Source organism: Capsicum annuum, chromosome 4 (assembly GCF_002878395.1).
Source record: "Capsicum annuum cultivar UCD-10X-F1 chromosome 4, UCD10Xv1.1, whole genome shotgun sequence".
In the NCBI taxonomy this organism is placed as follows: domain Eukaryota; kingdom Viridiplantae; phylum Streptophyta; class Magnoliopsida; order Solanales; family Solanaceae; genus Capsicum; species Capsicum annuum.
The window spans coordinates 55,259,822-55,269,713 of NC_061114.1; the positions used below are offsets into that span (position 1 = coordinate 55,259,822).

A 9,892-nucleotide genomic window follows, 5' to 3' on the forward strand; every position below is an offset into this window, starting at 1 on the left:
CTATTAATAATAATTACTAGAGTAATTAATAAACTACTCTTCAAACAAATATCTTGAGAATTCAAACATACTAATTCTACCATTATTCACATGTACAAATTTACCCAAGAGTCAATTCGCCATTAAAATAGTTCATTCAAGCTCAACCCAACTCCATTAATGAAATTTTTAGGCTAAGGGTTCCATCTTTATTGAATTCAATGTCTCCAAATATCAATTTTCATGTTTTAGAGTTACTAATTTATCTAAAAATTGTTAATCAACAATTTAGAAGTGATTTTAGGTGATATTAACTCAATTCATAGATTTTTTTCTTCAAAATATTATGAACCTAAGGCTCAAACTCCCAAGAATTCCACCATTAAAGGTTGTTCTAATGATTTTAGGATGTTAAAGAATTGAAAAATGAAGAAGATGACGGAAGAAACTAATTACCTTGAAAAAGAATCTTCATCCATATCAAGAGAAAATCGTCTCTCTAGGACTTAGAAATGAAATTTATGGTTTGGGGGTGAAACTTATCAAAAATGAGTTATAAACTGTTGTTTGTGTCGCTATAGCGGCCTGACCCGCTATGGTGCCTTGACCAGCTACGATACCTCAACTTTTTCAGTTCGGACAATCTTCAGTAAAATGGTCGTAATTATTTACTCAAGAATCAGACTAATGAACAGTTGATTGTGTTGGAAATAAAACTCAGAGATCTTTAATTTGGTGAATTTTGATCCCCGTAGCTCGTTATGTTCTTGAAGGAATGCTGGTTTGAAGTTGATCCTAGTTTAAACTTAACCCGAGATAAATCGTTACGGAAACTTTCAACTTAACTCTGTGCTAAGAGTATTGCATGACCTTAGTACATATCAAAGCACTCCCATACTAAAGAATCAATCCTAACACTTATTACAAATGAGAAGCAAACCCTTTACCGTAAATATTTTCAATAACGACGGAATCGATGATTACACTAACCCCAATCATCTCATATATATAATTTGTAGGTACTAAAGTAGCAGCTAGATATTAAATGAAAAAGAATTGATATAAAATTGAAAAGATGAGGATTCCTGGACAGTTTGTATACAATGGGCATGCATGCATTTTTTCTGAAATACATACTAGAGGTTCATATTCATAAGTCAAAATTATAAACTATTCCCTCCCCGCCCCCCCCTAAATGTCTAGAGCGAACATGCATGATGGTGTTTGATTCGAAATGCAGAATTCAAATGATATAAAAGTAATAAATTCAGAAAGCGCATTCAAGATTTTAAGAAGTAGATATACGAGAAATCAAGAAGATTCAAAAAAGAATATTGACAATCAAATAATGACCACATAAAATCAGAAGACATGTTGTAACCAAAAGGCATATGTATTCATAATACTCTATACACTAGTTATTAATAGCCCGGGCCCCAACAAATATTTTTTATAATATTATTTTAAAGTGTATAATAGATTTTTTTTATAGATATTTTAAGCTGTTAATTATTGTAATTTATAATACTTTTTATGTAATTTTCAAATAATATATATCGCTCTCGCTGTCCAAACTTTTGTGGCATTAATAGTTAATTACATTTTTTAAAATAATTTAAGTTTTAAATTATTGTGATTTATAATATTTTTTTTCTATTCTAATTTAAGTGTCATAATGCTTAGATAAACATAATAATTAATTATGAGTGATATGGTAAAGTTACGATTGAAGCAGCGAAGCAGACATGTTTTAATGACTCACAACAACTAATTAGAAGTGATATAACAAAATTACTATAAAAAAATATTTGTAATTTTTTTTTGATTAAATTATCATTTTATATCTATTTTACTTTTTTTTTTATCAAATATTATTAATTGATACAATGCTCAAATAGTCATAATAATTAGGGGAAATGACAGAAACGACACTTCAAATTAAACTATTTCCATAAAAATGGCCATGAAATTTAAATTTCACTTTCTAGCTATTTCAATTTACTGACTTGTTCTATACCGTTTCTACGCACCTTCTATACAATTTCTATACATATCTTATACATATAAATATTCTATATGAAAATTTTACAGTTTTGACACACAATTTATATAATAACTGTACATTATTCTTACATGTTTTATACAACAACTATATAATTTTCATACACTTTCTATATATTTTTTATATATATTTTATACATATACATATTTGATAAAACTATACAATTTCTATACATATATTTTATATAGATACATATTCTATTTAACAATTATATCATTTTTATACAATTTAATTATTATTTTTAAACAATAAAAAAAAAGCAGAATATCTGATCAGTTAAAAAATTTATAGCAAAAAAAAATTAAAATATTTTTAAAAGGGCCGAATTGTCCAAGTTGAATACTGTATCAGTATTGTATATAGACTGTATCAGTATTGTATATGGATTATGTAGGCCAAATTGACCCAAATTAGAAAATGACTATAAAGAGAAAATAGGGCCACTTTTTGAAAAATTTTCAAATTTGGGCAATTTGTTTTAAAAAGTGTTATAGAGTGTTCTTTTCCCTAATAATTAATTAGGAGTGACATAGTAAAATCAAGATTGAAACAACGAAACAGATATGTCTAATTAGAAGTGATACAACAAAATTACTATAAAAAATACTTGCAAAAAAAAATTAAATGGATCTCATATAAAACGTCAAGTAAATTTAACATTAAATATTATTAAGTTTTTAATACTTACATGACTTTATAATAATTTTTTAATATTTAAATAACTTATAATAATTAATTATGGGTGATACAGTCAAATTATGGGTGAAACAACTAAAGCAAACATGTTTTAATTTTTTATTAAATATTATTAATTTTTAATATATAAATAACTTATAATAATTAAGTAGAGATGATATAATAAAAAATTACGGAGGAAGTAACTTATGAAGCAGGCAGGAAAAGCAGGCATGTTGACGAAAACTTGCCTGCTTCTCCTTGCCATTCCCTCTTATTAGAGAGTAATTTTACATTTTTATTATATATTATTAATTTTTTAATACATAAATAACTTATAGTAATTAATTAGAGATGACACAATAAAATCACAGAGGAAGCAACTTATGAAATAAGCAGGAGAAACAGACATATTGACGGAGATAATTGAAGCAATTGAAGCAGAAATGTCATAAATACTTATTTTACTTTTTTTATTAAATATTATTAATTTTTAATATGTGAATAACATATTACAATTAATTAGGGGTGATATAATAAAATCAAGTACTAATTAAAAGTGATATAGCAAAATTACTATAAAAAATATTTAGTCCCACGATTCTGCTAGTTTAGAGACAAAGGAGAAGGACACCTCCGGAGGCAAGCGCTAGGTCAGAAAAGCGATAACTAAAAAATCTCCCCAAGTAAGTGGTATTCTCTTCCACTCAGCCTTTTCCTGACGAAATTTCTAGTGGGGTTTACTATGGTATAGGCATGAGCCATATTTATTGAAAATCATAATTTTTTTTTAAGTGAACCTCATATAAGTCGTCAAGTTAATTTAAAATATCAATAGTTAATTTATCATTTCATATTATTTTTCACATTTGCTATCAAATATTCTTATTTTTTAATACTCAGATGACACATAATAATTAATTAAGAACGTTATTTAATGAAGCTACGATTGAAGCAACTGAAACAAATACATCATAAATGTTTATTTTACTTTTTATTAAATATTATTAATTTTTTAATACATAAATGACTTATAATAATTAATTAGAGGTGATATAGTAAAATCACGGAACAAACAGCTAAAGAAGAAACAGGCGTGTTGACGGAGAGCTGCCTGCTTCTCCTGCCCTTTAGTTAATTTATCATTTCATATTATTTTTTACCTTTTCTATCAAATATTATTATTTTTTAATACTCAGATGACACATAATAATTAATTTAGAGCGATATTAATGAAGTTACGATTGAAGCAGTTGAAGCAAACATGTTGTAAATATCTATATTAATTTCTTATTAAATATTATTAATTTTTTAATACATAAATAATTTATAATAATTAATTAGAGATGATATAGTAAAATTACGGAACAAGTAGCTGAAGAAGAAGCATGCAAAAAAAGCAGACATGTTGACGGATAGCTGCTTGCTTCTCCTACCCATTCCCTCTTATTAGAGAGTAATACATTTATTATACACTTGAAAGTCATATAAAAGTGTGAGTATATATTTAAACTGTATCGACACTTGTATATGACACATATACACTATTAATAAACATTGGGTGCTCATACAATTTGTATACACTATGTATATGAAGTGTATCATAAATATATAATCAACATATATACACACACTAATTATACATACATTACACAGTTATTATACAATAATTACGTAATGTATAAATGAATGAACATCGAAGAACTGACGAGTTTTGATGGGAAAGGTATCTTCTTCGGTAGTGATCGCCCATCACGGTTAAGACCTTTAGAGATTATGAAGGAGCACATGGGGATTTAAGATAGAACCCCAGATAGAGAAGACGAGTAATACACAATAAAAACATAATGGGAAAGACCCGAATAGAGGAGAGACCAAAAATCCCCAAAACTCCATTGTTTCCATCATTACTCCTTCACTCGATCAAATAATTAAGTGCGGCGGGGCTGGTGGCTTGTCACCATCGAAAGTGGGTGAAAGAGAAATAGAAAAGAAGAAAGTAGAGAGTTGGCTGTAAAAACAGGCAGAAGAAAGTGGGGGTGGGGGTAGGATTTAACAATAATTTATCTTTACTTTGAATCAAAGTTTATTTGGGGTCATATAGTCTAAAGCTGAGTCACTTAAATTGCTGGCGGCCATATCCTATTTAACTTTTTCAATTTCAAAAGAGAAAGTTGGATTGAATAACCTTACGCTCCCTAGCTCCATCCATGATGTTTGGAATTTTACACTCTTTTAGGGTGTTGCTAGTTCAACTTTCCGAAAAGAAAGTGCTCTATCTATCTTAATTTATATGAAACGTTTTTTTTATAGTCAATATAATAAGAATAACAAATTAATGTATTTGACAAATATATAATGACACTATTCAACATGCATTTTATCAATGGCGAATTCATGATTTAGGAATTGTGGATGTTCGTGAGGTTCACACGCACATATTGACATCCAAAGTTTTAAGGTTTCGTTTGAAAATTAAAATACTCAACTATCTTCTTGACTTCATAGGTGTTTTTTTCATCTTATATCAATTTTTATACATTTTTATATTATTATATCTATTCTACGTCGAATTTAATAGGTGTCGGAGCACCACAATTTTAAACGTAGGTCCACCTCTGCATTTTATCAATATTGAGTCTCACTTATTTGACAAAAAATCCACAAAAATATACTCTTCTATTTAAATATTTATTTATTTTATGGATAATTTTAAAACATTATAAAATCTTTCCATATTTTTTACACACAATGCAAATTCAAACTAAATCACACAGCTTGAGATGTAGGGAGTACTAGTAAAGTGGTACTTCATTACACTTGCTAGTATAACTTATATGGGAAATTAAATACAATGCAGAGATTAATTTTTGTGTAATGATTATTAATGAAAAGATTGTTATATATTCCCTTAGTTTCTTTTTACTTTATCACTTTTTGACACGATATAATTATTAAGCAAATAATTATTGATATGACTCCTTCACCATACTACCTATATTAATTGATTTTTAGAGTAAAATGTCTTCAAAATATTTGAAGAATAAATAATTAATGCTAAGAATAAAATAAAAAAATTCTTTTGTCTTTTTTTGATATGTCAAAAGTGACATGTAAAATAGAAATTTAATTTTAAAAATAGTGACGAGTAAAAGCGAAAGAAAGGAGTATTATGATTAATAGTAAATTAAATAGATTGTTCTACCTGAATTATATAGTTTAAAAGAGAACTAGTATAGGTACACGCGCGATGGAGGGAATATTTTTTTAAAAAATATTTACTAAAAATATTAACTTATTTACTTTTAAATTGTAAATTTAATTAGTTTTTGTTATATCATATTAACGGATTTCAAAAGATAATGAAATATTAAAAACAACCGTGAATTTGAAATTAGAACTGATATTTGTATTTGTTTCAATCACATTTCATTAACTTATTTCTAAAAAATAATAAAATATTAATATTAAATGATTATTAATTTTATTATTGATTTTTTACCTTTATATTTTAAATAAATTAAGAGATATAATTGTATTCCTTTTCTTCTATTTCAAATTTCTGGCTTTTTGCTTTCTCAATTCAACTTCAACTACTAACTACACTGTTTATATAAACAAAATATTATTTAATTTCATTTCAACTACTAAAAGTCTTTGTTGTGTCAATTATAAAACTTCTAATTTCAAATTTTAAATATTAGAACTCTTAATTAAAAATTTAAGCACATATAATTTGTTATTTTCTTTTAAATTTTCATACTTCTTGTTGTTGTTGTTGTTGTTGTTGTTGTTTTATATCATTTATATTTTAAAAGTAAGCAGTTTGAAATAGTAAAAGTCTATTGGAGATTTCTAATTTTAGGATAATGAAATTTATTTTTCTTCTAAGAAAGGAATAATATATTTCAAATTCAAGATTTTAAAATTTGTTAGAATCATAGAAAGATAAGATTCTATAATGTCATGATTATCGTATAGTTTACATATTTTGAATTTGCAAACAAATATATTTGAAATTAATGATACCAATTAGGAGTTTTCTATAATAAAAATAAATAAAATAAAAAATTTATTTTCTGTTAATAATATTTATTCTAAAGTATTAGTATCAACTCAACTTATTTTAACCTTTCCATATGTTTTACCCTTTTTGTTCTCTTTTAACATTTTTCATTAAAAAAATAAATTAATTTGTTTTAGGTTTTATATAATTCTTCTCTATTATTATTATTATTATTATTATTATTATTATTATTATTATTATTATTATAACAATAATAATAACTGGAAAACAATCTGGATGATGTATAACATTAGGATACGCTACCATCTTTGCTCAACAACACCTCACTCCTCTATGCCTACAATTTTCAAATGGCAGAATCACTTACCCAGATGAAATTTAACTTGAGAATTAGATGGGAAAATTTTTTAGATAAGAAAAGCAAGTCAAAACTGAGCTGAATACCTGATAATTTCTTAAAGCTTCAAAGATACGGTATTAAAACCTGCCATAAACTCATCCAACCTACAGAGATGTTGTAAGCCGATGAAGGAAAAGCATTGGCATATGGAAGAGAGAAATAAAAGTTGAAGGTTTGACAGAACTAACCTTCTCTTCCTCTACTCATCATATTATTTTTTAATATCATCGCGCTCTTGAGTAACAGAATTAAGCTTTTGAACTCTTTCATTGTACACAGATACTTTCTTCCGCTACCTAGTGACAGTAGAAACTATAAACAATTAATATCAAGAGACATAGTCTGCTACAACCTTATCTATAAATGATTATGAGTGCATACTTAGAGATCGAGTCAAAATTTGGGTTCATCTCTTTCAGTTGAGCTTCTAGAAGTGAAACTGTCTCAAGAGCTGTCTTCAGATCGATCACAAGTCTGACCAAGAGTTTCATCACTTAGAGTTGCCTGAAGCTTTTTCGGGTCCACCAAGTCTTTCTGAATTCTATACCGAGGGAAGAAATGCAACAAACAATTATTACAAACAAATAGAAGGATAACTTGATGAGGGGGTATCTGTGCATTAGAAAGAGACTGGAAGCGGACAGTGTGAGACATGTTTTCATTCAGAAAGAAATCTCAAGGACTTACTACTCAATATGCTTTGACAGAGCAATAAGCAAATCGTTGAGTTTTTTCTTGTATCCTTTCCCTGTAAGTTTCAAGTCTTTATAAATCTTCTTCATATCTTGTAACTTGTAGTCAGCATCTACCTACAGCTCTACTTGCCTTAGATTACATAATCATTTATAAATAAAAGCAAGAAAGAAAATATCCGAATGAGTGCCATAAAACTTTGGATGACCGCATCTCATCCATAGTCTTCTACAACTTTTCATATTCGTTTTTAGAATCGTTCAGAACATCTTTGTGCTGATCAATGAGCTAGAAAATCATGAAAACAAAAACATAAGAACATTAAGAGATGTAAATTATTTTCAATTCAAAATTTTGATAATTTCAAATACAAACATTTGCTTGAATTGTGGCCAGACAATTATCATATTTAATTTAGTATTTATTTGTTTAACCGTGTGATTACTCCCCAAAAGAGTCCTAGTTGCCTGAATTAAGGATTGATTGTTATCTCTCCCTAGTTACCACATTTAATTAAATGCTTCATGATAAGTTTTATTCTATTCTTTAAAAAATTAATTAGGTGGATAAATTCAAAATCAAATTGATTAATATTTCGAAATTTTAATTTTTACTATGATTAATAGTTTTATTCTATTATTATTATTACTACTACTATTATTGTTGTTGTTGTTGTTGTTACTGCAATATTTTTTTCTAAATTAAAAAATTACTACTACGTGTCTTTTACTATCACTACTACAATTATTATTGTTTATTATTATTATTATTATTATTATTATTATTATTATCTCTTGATTAATATTTTTTTGTTAAATATATCATCCTAAACTTAATATTATGAGGTCTACTACTATTATTATTTTTTCTTATTACTACTATTTATTATTTATATTATTATTATATTTTTATTTTTTATTTAATATTTAGTTTATTTATTCATTTATTTTTTATTATTACTACTACGTTTTTACTTGAATAATATTATTATTAATGCTACTACTACTCCTATTACTGTTTGTATTATATGTATTGCCACTACTACTATTTGTTTATTTATTTATTATTATTATTATTATTATTTATTTTCATAATGTTATATTTTATATAATATTTAAATATATTTTATAACATTTAAATTTTATAATAGATAAGTTTGAAATAGGATATATCTATTAGAACTCTTTAATTATTAGTTTCTATTTTTAAGATAATGAAAATCTTTTTTGTAAAAGGATAATTTATTCAAATTCAAATACTTAATATTTTTAACTTTATCTTAAAATATTTTTTAATATTGTCTTAAAAATTACCACGTTGCTATTTTAATAGGTTGACACGTGGCATCTTGTCTTGATATTGTTTTGTTTTTATATATATATAGATATTGCATTTATACCATTTACTTTCTGTATGGCTAATCATGCGCTCTGATTATTTAGTATTCAATATATACAGATAATACAATATTGTCAATCAAACACCAAATTAGTTATGTGATTATTTTATTTTTATGTAACTAATTGTAATAATTTATATTGTGATTTTAAAATTTTCTGCGTTTTGATCATTTTGTCCCTTCCCGTTGCGGACTTATCTGATTTAAGAGTTGTGGGGATGGTTGGTACGATCTTCAATGCATTCGGGAGTGCATTATTTGAGTTTATGATTTTGAGCCTTTAAAGGATAGGTTTGACTTAGGTCCACATTTTGTGATCCACTACTAAAAATCCGAAAAATCGACCACACATTGTGGTCGGAAAAAATCGACCACAAGTGGTCGGTTTTTTTTTTTAAAAAAAAAATTTCTAAAAAAACGACCACATGTGGTCGCTTTTATATTTTAAAATTTCAAAATAATTATTTATATAATTTTTATATTAATTATTATTTATTTTACAAATAAAAATTTAAAAAAAAAAAACAACAAAATCTATCACTTATGGTCATTTTTTTAAAAAATATAATTAAAAAATATTTTTAAAAACCAACCACTTGTGGGCGATTTTTGAACTAAAAAAAAAAGTAAATAATTTTTAGTAACCAATAATTATGT

At 26.1% G+C, this 9,892-nt stretch overlaps 1 long non-coding RNA gene across 1 annotated transcript; it reads right to left on the reverse strand.

Moving 5' to 3' along the window:
- Window positions 1-7,107: 7,107 nt before the first annotated feature.
- Window positions 7,108-7,970, reverse strand: LOC124898146. Its single transcript, XR_007054931.1, has 4 exons — window positions 7,831-7,970; window positions 7,525-7,684; window positions 7,332-7,439; window positions 7,108-7,247 (listed from the first exon to the last, which is right to left on the reverse strand). It is a non-coding gene; the product is annotated as an uncharacterized LOC124898146 (long non-coding RNA).
- Window positions 7,971-9,892: the final 1,922 nt, after the last annotated feature.